The 10,763-nt window shown below is 39.7% G+C and overlaps 1 long non-coding RNA gene across 6 annotated transcripts; it reads left to right on the top strand.

Moving 5' to 3' along the window:
* Positions 1–7,219: 7,219 nt before the first annotated feature.
* On the top strand, positions 7,220–10,120 carry LOC122041168. 6 transcript variants are annotated; one of them, XR_006128892.1, is made up of 6 exons: positions 7,389–7,591; positions 7,754–7,873; positions 8,179–8,258; positions 9,316–9,717; positions 9,858–9,982; positions 10,069–10,120. It is a non-coding gene; the product is annotated as an uncharacterized LOC122041168 (long non-coding RNA). The 6 variants fall into 6 exon arrangements; XR_006128891.1 differs by lacking the exons at positions 7,389–7,591; positions 10,069–10,120 and adding an exon at positions 7,220–7,302 and having other exon boundaries at positions 9,858–10,004; XR_006128890.1 differs by lacking the exons at positions 7,389–7,591; positions 10,069–10,120 and adding an exon at positions 7,220–7,302 and having other exon boundaries at positions 7,786–7,873; positions 9,858–10,004.
* The last annotated feature ends 643 nt before the right edge of the window (positions 10,121–10,763 follow it).

The raw sequence follows: 10,763 nt of genomic DNA on the forward strand, positions 1-10,763 counted from the left end.
TCTACCTCACAAAAACATGCAACGATGCAAACATGCTTTTAAAGAATGCTACTTGAAAACATGTACTGGCATGGCATACTATGGTTGCAAGCATAACTGAAATAACTGAACATGTAAACTGAAGCATGGCATAGCAACTAAACATATGAATCAATAAAGATAAACTGACCGAACATATAATAAGCTAAACTGATACTGAATTCAAACTCAACTAACATAACTAATTATGAGTTTTGAAAACTAATTCATAGTAAGTGAAAATACATAATCATGCTGTTTGGGCCCGACAACTGTACTTGCTGTGCGCGCATCTCTAACTAGACCCGGGTTTGCAAGTCCCGAATTTAGTAGGGTTAACTAGGTTGTCTAAACCTAGGGACGACTGTGGGAGTCCAACCCATGGATATCTGATCCAGTACAGTGCCACTGAAAATAAAATACTGAATATAGCTAACTGTTTTCAACTTGCTGTTTCTAGGTTATCTGAACCTAGAGCTAGGTTATCTGAACCTAGAGGCGACTGTGGGAGCCCACCCATCGGACCGTAGTCCCATAAAACTGAACTAAACTAATGTACTGTTTAAATGCTCCTAATGCATTTAACTGAGCTATTAAACATAACTGAGGCGGCATTTAGCTACACTAACATTTTACCGAACACCTAGTGTGCTCAAACTCTCTCCTCTAATAGGGAGACCACCTCTAGGCACCCGACAACGTCTAGAATCTCCAACTAAAGGAGAACAACGTGTCCGACCCGTCTAGAGGTGCTCAACTAGATCCCTAATCCTCGAGGAGGGTTAAAACACACCCTATGTGCCGAAAAAAAACCTGCATATAGCTAAAACTAAAAGTATGCAATCAAACGAAAGCTATTATACTGCAGGTGAGGGGTTTCTTACCTCCTATTCGTAATTTCTTACGATTCTATTCGCTAGAACTCCGGTGGAGATGATCTTCTCGACGATCCGCTCGTGTCTACGCGTTCTTCTCGCGAAGGGGAACGTCCTCGTATCGAAGATCTCGCCGGAAGAAGTTCCTTGGGCCCTTGGGGCTTGGTGTGCCGTGAGAAGGAGGAGAGGGAGAGGCGGCGGTGAGGGTTTGAGAGGAGAAGGTGGCGTGAGGTTTTGTGAGGAGAGGGCTGCCGAACCAAATTAAACCAAACCCAACTTAAGTTCTTAATTTATATTAAGTGGATTATTGAACCCAACTCTAATATAAATATAATTGGTTCCTCTTTCTTTCAGCACGGCCCTGCTGGGTTCACCAGTTACTATGGCTAACTAAAGGTTTAGCGGACCCGAGAGGTCCCGGGTTCGATTCCCGCTTAAGCCTTTTTATTTTTCTAATTATTTTTGCTACTTCCGCTACTCGGAAAATTCCGGAAAAATATCTAAAAATTCCAGAAAGTTCATAGAATAATTCTAATGCAAGTTTGAGAATTTTCGGGCGTTACAGCCCGTGCCTGTGCTAGAGGCTCGAGGATATGCTATGCCTGGAAAAAAGCATCTACTGCTGGAAGTGAATTTGGAGATGTGTTTGCCTGAGTTATACAGGAGACAGGAGTCCACAAATATGTCGATCAGTAACCAATTTTTACCCTCCCATGCCTATGTTACATTTGAAAGCGAAATTAAGGCAAGTGTTTTAGTATGTTGTTCCTGTAACGACCACCACTAGCATTCTATTGACTATAGGGTTGGTTCAGTCAGTTGAAGCATTACAGTTTAACTGAAGAGTCTGATTAAGTGCAAAGGTTTAACGAATATAATGCTTTTGTTTAAGAAACATTCTACTGGAGGTTCCTTCCAGGCTATTGGAGGTTCCACAATTATCAGAAGACTTGAAGGGTTATGCTACTGAAGTAGATTGGCGAAATTGGAGCAATTGGAGTTCCTTTTATATAAACTCATGGAGAGCTTTGAACTATTATGGTTCTACGAAGATATTCTTGATACTTCTCTAATTAAGTGCGCTTACATTGCTCAAAGTTTTATGAGTGTGTAAATAAGGTCAAGACTTCCACTCGAGCTTTTCACATTCCTTTTTCTTCTGAAACTCAGATGAGTCATATGATTAAGAAAAGAGTCTCTAAATTATGTTAAATCATTGTGCTATAGTACATTGTTTGTTTATTTCTTATTTTTATTATGTATATTTTTGACAAGAACAAGCAAATGCGCACATTTGAACGCCTGCCTCAAATGCCAGACTCCAGTCATCACATTCAATCCCCTACCTCAAACAATGAAAAACCTTCTACTCCTACCTTTTTACATTCATCTCTCTAATACCAAAACTTGCCTTTGTTTTTATCTTCTTGCTCATATTAGCCTTTTGTTTAAGTGAGCGAGTATATCGAATAGTTAAAAGACAATGCAACACAAAAGAAAAAAACCTATTGTCGCAACAAGTTTAATTGATTTATTATGCATAAGTTTAACAATAAAGTTCTCCACTGAACTCATTAGGAATGTGAGCATTAGAATTTTAATCACAGGCTGATACGGTACATAAGGGTAGATTTTGGTCGTTGGGAGTTAAGGAGACGTGGTAGTCAGAAGTCAAAGAGATGTGACAGTTAGAAGTCAGGAGGACGTGGTAGTCAACAGTCAAGGAAACATGATAGTTAGAAGTCAGGAGGATGTGGTAGTCAACAGTCAAGGAAACGTGGCAGTTAGAAGTCAAGGGGACGTAGCAGTCAACAGTCAGGAGACGTGGTAGTCATAAGCTAGGGAAAGAAGAGGTAGGACCACCGGGTGTCGTTAGATGTAGGTTCCCATATTTGAATCAGGATGTGCAATCAGGGTGATGCCTGACCTGCTCTGACTGGTCGAGTTTTCATAGTTCAGTCATACCCAGGCCTGGTTCACTCAGTAGACCAACTCCCGGTCAACTCTAGAGCGATCTCACCACAGCTCTCCCTACCCCTCAAGACTTAGGCCGAGTGTTATACCTGACAAATCATCCCGAGCTACCCTAGTCATGCCCGGGCAAGATAGAAGACGCTACATGACAACATGGTCAGGAAATCGTAACTGCCTGTCAGGGAATAACTGCTATATGTCAGGGAATATCCCAATGGTCTACCATCATCTGCGAATGGAACATTCTTTCAGTCCACAAGAGGGTGTCACGCGCCCTCCATCACCAGACAGGTCCTAACACCCGACATTCCCTGACATTAGTTAGGCTCCAGAGGTACGCATTATCATATAAAAAGGGAGGTTCTATCCCTTATGCAGGTACACTTTCTTGCACATTCGCACTTGTCTTCTACTTTTCTTTCTCCTTCGTGCATTGTTCTTCTGGGGAAAAATTACCTGACTTGAGCATCAGAGGACCTGCTCCGGGGACTTTTTTCCTGATTTCTGGCCTCTAACGTTCTGTGTGCTTGTCTGAGTGTGTGTAGAGCTCAAGTACCGCCGACTCATTCATCATCGTTCGTTAGCACCACATGGGTGTCCGTTCTTGGGGGCACATATGAGAAGGGTGTCCTAGTCGCCTCTCTATCAACGTCAACAACAGTTCGTCCGATATTCGTCTGACTTAGATTCCAGACAAGATTAATTTGGCGTCGTCTGTGGGAACTTCCTTCATCTGTTCTAGAGCGTGAAGATGGAGGAGACCTGAAGAATCAATGTGACCATAATGGCAGGGGAGTACAAACTATTCAAGGAGGCCAAAAGGCGGGCAGCTTCCGAAAAATAGACCACTGCTTCGCGACCGTACAAGATGCTTGCAATTTCCAAGGACCCTACTCACATCTCAGATAGAGGATCCAATAAAAAACAGCCCGAGGAGTTCCCCCCAACCTTCTATCGGGACCTGGCCCAGACTATTATCACAAGGACCCGGACTGTTATGATAAGAAAGAGCAACCGCAGGCCTCTATGGCGGAAAGCTCCCCACCCAGGGACTCAAAGAAAGGAAAGGCTATAGTCCTCAGGGAGGAGCCCCAGAGGGAGCCTGAGGAGCAAGTGTCATTCTCTCTAAAAGTACTCGAGGAGAAGCTACCGAAGGGGTACAAGCCCCCAACTATCGGAGAATACGATGGTAGCAAGGATCCGGAGGATCATCTCCGAAAACTTCAGAACGTTGCGCTCTTGCACCAATACAGCGATGCCATTAAGTGTTGAGTGTTCTTCAACACTCTGTCCGGCTTAGCACAGAAATGGTTCAATGGATTGTCAAATGGGTCCATCACCTGCTTCCATGATTTCAAAATTATTTTTATGTGCTATTTCACCAGTAGCAGGAAGTACCAAAAGACAGACCACCGTCTCTTCGCCCTCAAGCAAGGATCTGCCGAGCACTTGAGAAGCTATATCAAACACTTCAACCAGGTATCCTAGGATGTCCCATCCGCTACCTCTGAAATATTGATGAGCACCTTCTCTCATGGGTTGGTAGAAGGGGAGTTCTTCCGAGCCCTCATCCGAGAGCCCATGAAGAACTTCAATGAGATGCTAGGGAAGGCTGCCAGTTACATCAACGTAAAAGAAACTCAGGCGGCTGGGTGGAAAGCGGACAAGGTGCTTGCTCCCGCCAACAAATCAGAGAAGAGGTCACTCTAACCGCCAGCTCAGCCTCTTCGACACGCTAAGGATGCCTGACCGCAATTCCCTCTCAGTCAGGATTCCAGGCTGACCCAATGCGTGGAAGCTGTTCAAGCCCCAACGCCGGGTAAGTGGGGGCCGCACTACTGCACTTACCATAGATTCCACACCCATACCACAAGTGATTGCTTCCAATTCGCCCGTGACTCCCGGCACGCAGCTGAGCTCGGCCTACCTCCACCTGAGATCGCACCTAAGGTTCAGAGGCTGCTAATGGACCAACAGCCCATATCAGGACAATCTGGTAAGCCCCTTCTCGACCATGCAGGACAAGGAAGTCAGCAGCTCGGCCGTGACTAGGAGCTAGGAGAAGCCCGGGAAGAGGAGAACAGGGGAAACACAGCAATCCGAGAGATTGGCATGATCTCCAGAAGGCCCACAGATGGGGATTCCGCTAGGGCTCAGAAATCTCATGAGCGCCGCCTAGAGATACACACTATAGGATGCAGCTGGGAACAAGTTGCCGGGCCCATCATCAGTTTTGGGTTGCAAGACCTGGAGGGGCTGAAGCTTCCTCATGATGATGCCCTAATAATCAAAGCCATCATAGGAATAATCGCGTGGCCAGGGTTTTCATTGATACCGGAAGCTCTGTCAATGTATTGTTCAAGAGTGCATTCAAGGGCATGCAAATCGACGCCAGTGAACTCTAGCCCATGGCCACTTCATTATATGGTTTCACTGACAATGAGGTAAGTGTTGGAGTGTATACTAAAAGCCTAACTTTTGTAAGAATCACATTGGTCAAGTATCTACATTTATATATATACCAAATGTAAATGTTCAATTAATTTATATTGTAGATAACATAGTGTGTGGTGTCACACACAGAAGATCGTGTTATCAGTTCTTTATAAATTATAAACAGTAGCTCACGACCAAGATGGAAAGGAATAAACCATTGGAAGGTTGTAGTGTAATTAGGTATTAGTTTATCTTAACTATATAATTACACTAGTACAATTAGAGTGTATTGAGTAGGACCATTAGAGGTCGTTTCTTTTTATACTGACTTTATAAAGGAACAAAGACCTCAGTTATTATGGAAGTGTGTACTCTTAATCCTAATATAATAACAAGCATATATATTTGATATTTATTTTTTTAATTTATCAATGGGTGAGATTTAGTTCGATATATCAATAAGCCCGATAAGTTGGGAAATGATATCACTTATAGTGCGTGTTGTTGATTATAGAAGGAAACTGTGTCCTAGTGATCTAGGTTGATAATGTCCCCAAGAGGAGCTCATAAGGATTGTCATGTTAAACCTTGTAGGTGGACTTAGTCCGACATGATGATAAGGTTGAGTGGTACTACTCTTGGACTAAGATATTAATTAAATGAGTTGTTAGTAACTCACTTAATTAGTGGACATTCGACATCTTAAACACAGGGAGACTAACACACTCATAATAAGAAGGAGCCCAAAATGTAATTTGGGATTGGTGCGGTAGTTCAATAATAGTTCTTTAGTGGAATGAATTATTATTGATGAAATTAAGTTATGTGTTCGGGGCGAACACGGAATGCTTAATTTCATCGGGAGACCAAAACCAATTCCACCTCTCGGTCCCTATCGTAGCTTTTTGTATATAGAGATTTATACCCACCACATACCCACCTTCTTACCCATCCTAATGGGGCCGGCCAAGGTAGCTTGGAACCCAAGCTAGGGCCGGCCAAGACTAAGTGGATGAGCCAAGTTGGTGGCCGACCAAAGCTTGGGTCCCAAGCTTAGGTGGCCGGCCACTAGAAATTAAAAGGAATTTTTTTATTAAAATTATTTCTTATGTGGATATCATGATTTTAAGGAGAGTTTAAAATTTAAATCTTTCCTTTTATAGCTTTCTACAAAAGATTAAGAAAAGATTTGAAATCTTTCCTTATTTGTAGATTGAAAGGAGATTTTAATTTTGAAAAAACTTTCCTTTTTAACCATCACTACAACAAAAACCCTCATAGACATCGGTGGAACAACAACGGTTTTTAGCAAAAACCGATGTCTTTGAGTATTTTACACCGGTTTTTCCAAAAACCGGTGTCTATGAGCGCAGATTTTCGTTCATAGACATCGGTTTTTTTAGCCGATGTCTATGAGCGCCTTTTTTTCATTAATAGACACCGATTTTAACATCGGTTTTTAAAACCCGATGTCTATGATAAATAAAATAATTTAATTTCCCCCCAATACTTAGTCAAATTTTGTAACACTTCATTTTTCCCTCCAAACCTAAACCTATATCGCACTGTCCTTCCCCTTCCTAGATCGACACCCCTTCCTCTCACTACAAGAAAAAAAATCTATTGTGACATTTTCTATATGACACTTACTAAAAAAATATCATTATAAATATTTTATAATGAGATTCTTTACCATTAATTATTTTTTTATAAAAATTATCATATTAAACTTTGTATGGTGACATATTATATAAATATCATTATTTTATAAACATATTAACCTAAACTTTCCTTCCCACTCGATCATTATTTCCTCCCCTCTCCTTCCTTTCCTCTATCACCGCTAGGTTTCTTCCATCTTCTTTCCACCGCTAGGTTTCTTCCATCTCCTTTCCTTTCCTCTATCACCTCTAGGTTTCCTCTCTCCCACCCCTTCTTTCCTTTCGTATTTGCAGCGCACCAGGTTCTTCCCTCTTCGCAGTAAGCAAGGAGTTCAAAGGTAACCCTATATCTTATTTCTTCCCTCTCCGCAGCACCGTGCGTAACCTCGCCAGGCGATGAGAGGATGCTTTAGGTGTGGCCACACTCAATGGGGTCGCAACCTCTCCAAACCACTAGTTTACTAGCGGTCGATTTGCGAATGGCTGCACGCGAGGGGGTCGATGCCTCACGAGGCAGTCCGTTCACAAACGGTTGCACACGAGGGGGTCTAAGCAGTGGCCTGTAGCGAGGCAACGACATCGTTATCTGCTTCTGAAACTCTCGTGTTTTTCCATCTCCATATACTGGTAAGCTTTTCAAGAAGATGGAATTGCACAAGCTAGCAGATATGCTACTGAGGATTCAATTAAGTCATGGCTTAATGAATTACTTTGCTTGGATGTTGCAAGTTACATTCCAAATATCACTATCTTAGTATTCTTGATGAAAAGTAAATAATTGTTTTTCAGGTCATTCTCTAAATGATCTTTTATTTGTCTAGACTTCCACATCCAAGTGAATGTGCCCTTTACTATGTCAACCGAGATATACTTTTCTAATATCACAAGGAGAGTGAGATATGTTTATAGGTACTTTTATTTGGTTAAATTTGTGCTATTTTTTCATTTATATTACAGGGAATGATTTCCCTTTATGTTGCTTCTCACTACAAAAAGTCACCTAATGACTTACAAGTTACAATTGATGGTTAATGCTCCATCCCATTACTTGTTTGTGTTACTTTGTATTTTATTTCTTAGCTGTAGTTACAAAAAACAAATTGGACTCCTGGATTTAGTAGTAATCTTGACCATACTTATTAAGTTGGGTATACCAATGAGATGTTCTATATGTTCAAGCATTGAACTCATTTATTGTTTATGTCAATTTTCAGGTTTGTCTCTCCATTGTGGAATTCAATGATATTTTTTCTCCTCATAGAGAGAAGACTACACTTGAGCATGAGCCTAGCTTGTAAGTACATGTACAAGTTATAGGAATTGCTATATAGGCTTCAAATTGACTCCTTTTTTTCTTGAAGTCTGTACTATTCCCATTCATTCTTTTCTTTCATTTCATTTGTTTTCCTCTGTATTGTTGAAGGATAGTTCTTGATAGATATGATTATTCTCTTGAGGAAATTTGTTTTTTTACTTCATAAGTCTAAAACATGTTATTATTAGCTTTATGTACCATGTCATGCTTATTTACTACATGCAAATCGAAGTTTGAGAACTCATGTTGCACAAAAGCTTCAATTTAAATAAACTTTGGAAATTTCTGTTGGTAGTCATCCATAAAACGTTTACATGGTTTGATATGATTTTTAGGTGTAACAACTCTGCCAGCTTCAAAAATCATGCCATATTCCTTTTTAATTTCTTTTGAGAAAGAAAAGAATTATTTGGAAAAAAGGTCTTGTTATTTGATGTTTTTCGTTTGTGTTTGCAAGCTTTATTGGTTCTTTTCCTTGAAGGTTAAAGATTGTATGATACTTTTTTTTGGAAAGGTATGTTTGCCATGACAAATCTTTTGTGGAGTCATTTATATTTTTTATAGCAGTTACTTGTTTTGATTTTATGTGCTGGGAATCAGAAAATGTATAGTAAGTTTTTAATGGGCATCTAGAAGGATTTTCATCTTCTAAATGATAGTCAATGTTTCTTTTTTTTTTCAATCATTAATTGTCATTCTAGTCTGTATTAATCAATCTTCTATAGCATATTCAGGATTAGAATATGGATGTTCTCAATCTATTAATTCACCATCTAAGAAGCAACAATCAAAATACAAGCTTACTTTTATCGACCTATTAACATGGCCCAAAATTGACTTTGTTAACACTCTTCCAAACACTGGAAACATCTACCTCACCATCCACCATATCCAAGCTTACTTTGTAAATTTTATCCATCAAGTCTTTGTTTATTTTAGCTACAAATAAAAGTAACTTCTTTTGACAGTGCTGGGTCCCATTAATTGATATATTTTCCTTTAACTGTATAAGAAAATACAAGCTGTGCCCTTGCAGGTGGTTGCTGCAGTTGGCTTCAAGGCAAGAAGGCCTGAGATCCCAAGTACTATAAATAAACATGTGGCTGCCATAATTGAGTCCTGTTGGGCCAGGTATAGATATCTATTGCCTGATGCAGGCATGGTTATTAAATATTAACATACTTCTTCACTCGTGCTTCCCCACACACAAACTTAAATCACATGTTGAGCTTCAGCAAGCCATGGAAAAGGCCTTCTTTTTCTAGTATCATGGAATCCTTGAAGCCTCTAATCAAGACTCAGTCACCTCAACCGTTACATTCTGATATGTCTAGTATCCAATAGCCAGATGATTGCATATTCCTAAGAGAGATGTGTATTGTATCTATTCTACTTGTCAAAAAGGGTCCCCTTCAAATTTTGCCTGTCAGAGGATCAGGTGCTTTTCAATTTCCACAGTAATGTTCTTGTATGCCCATATTTTGACAAGAAAAAAAATCTCCACATTTATCTACAAAAAACATCTGTCTTGAAGTAGCATTTTGTTTAACAGATCATATTGATTTGGTTTGTTTGCAGTGCCAATGAAGCTGCTGCCAGTTTTCATTGCATCACCGCCAACACGATCGATCTAATCAGCTATAGATATTTTTCAGTAAATTGAAGTTCCATTCGCGTTTATATGTATATTTTGTTTAACCTAGGTGCATTATATTTTTATCCGAGCTTACATTGAAAAAAGCTTATTAAGAAAGAGCACAAGCCTTTTGAGGTTGTGTTGCAATTTCAGAGTGATATCAGCATGGAACTTGTATATTGCCAGCATGGAACATGTATATCTACAAAAAGCATTCTTGCTTATGAGATTTGGAAGATGGCATCAGAGGTAGTACAATAAATAGTATATCTCTTCATTTGCTTGTTAACTATGAACATTTTCTTTGTTCTTCTATGCTTCCTTCACTAGATTTGTTGTGTAGTCATATTTCTTTATTCAACCATTATCATGCCTAGTAATTTGTTGTATGATGCTGTCGGTTTTTATCAATCTCTGCACTTTAATTAGAAGAAGCAAATTATCTATGTCATATTCTAAGCAGCATATACTAAGTGTCATATATGAAAGTTTTAGATTTTACAATGATTTTTTTGTGCTAAATTGCATATGTATATGTGTATCGGTGTGTATGCGGATGCACGCAATTATCCTTCAATGAATTAAGCATTATGAACAATAGTCTTCCACAGTAGCCTTTAAAAACTCAGTATTCTATTTTATTTGATACATGTACACATTTGTTTTAGTTATTTGACATATGGTGGATTATTGGATCCTGATCATGAATTAACTTTGTATAAAGTATTGTAGATTATCTTTGTTGCAAGTATCAATTAGAAAGGGACTTTCTTTGGTTTAGATATTTTGCATTCCAAATTTAGTTTATTGGTAGTTCTCATTGCAAAATCGGACTGAAAAGCTTTCAA

The sequence above is a fragment of the Zingiber officinale genome, chromosome 2A, assembly GCF_018446385.1.
Source record: "Zingiber officinale cultivar Zhangliang chromosome 2A, Zo_v1.1, whole genome shotgun sequence".
Taxonomy (NCBI): Eukaryota; Viridiplantae; Streptophyta; class Magnoliopsida; order Zingiberales; family Zingiberaceae; genus Zingiber; species Zingiber officinale.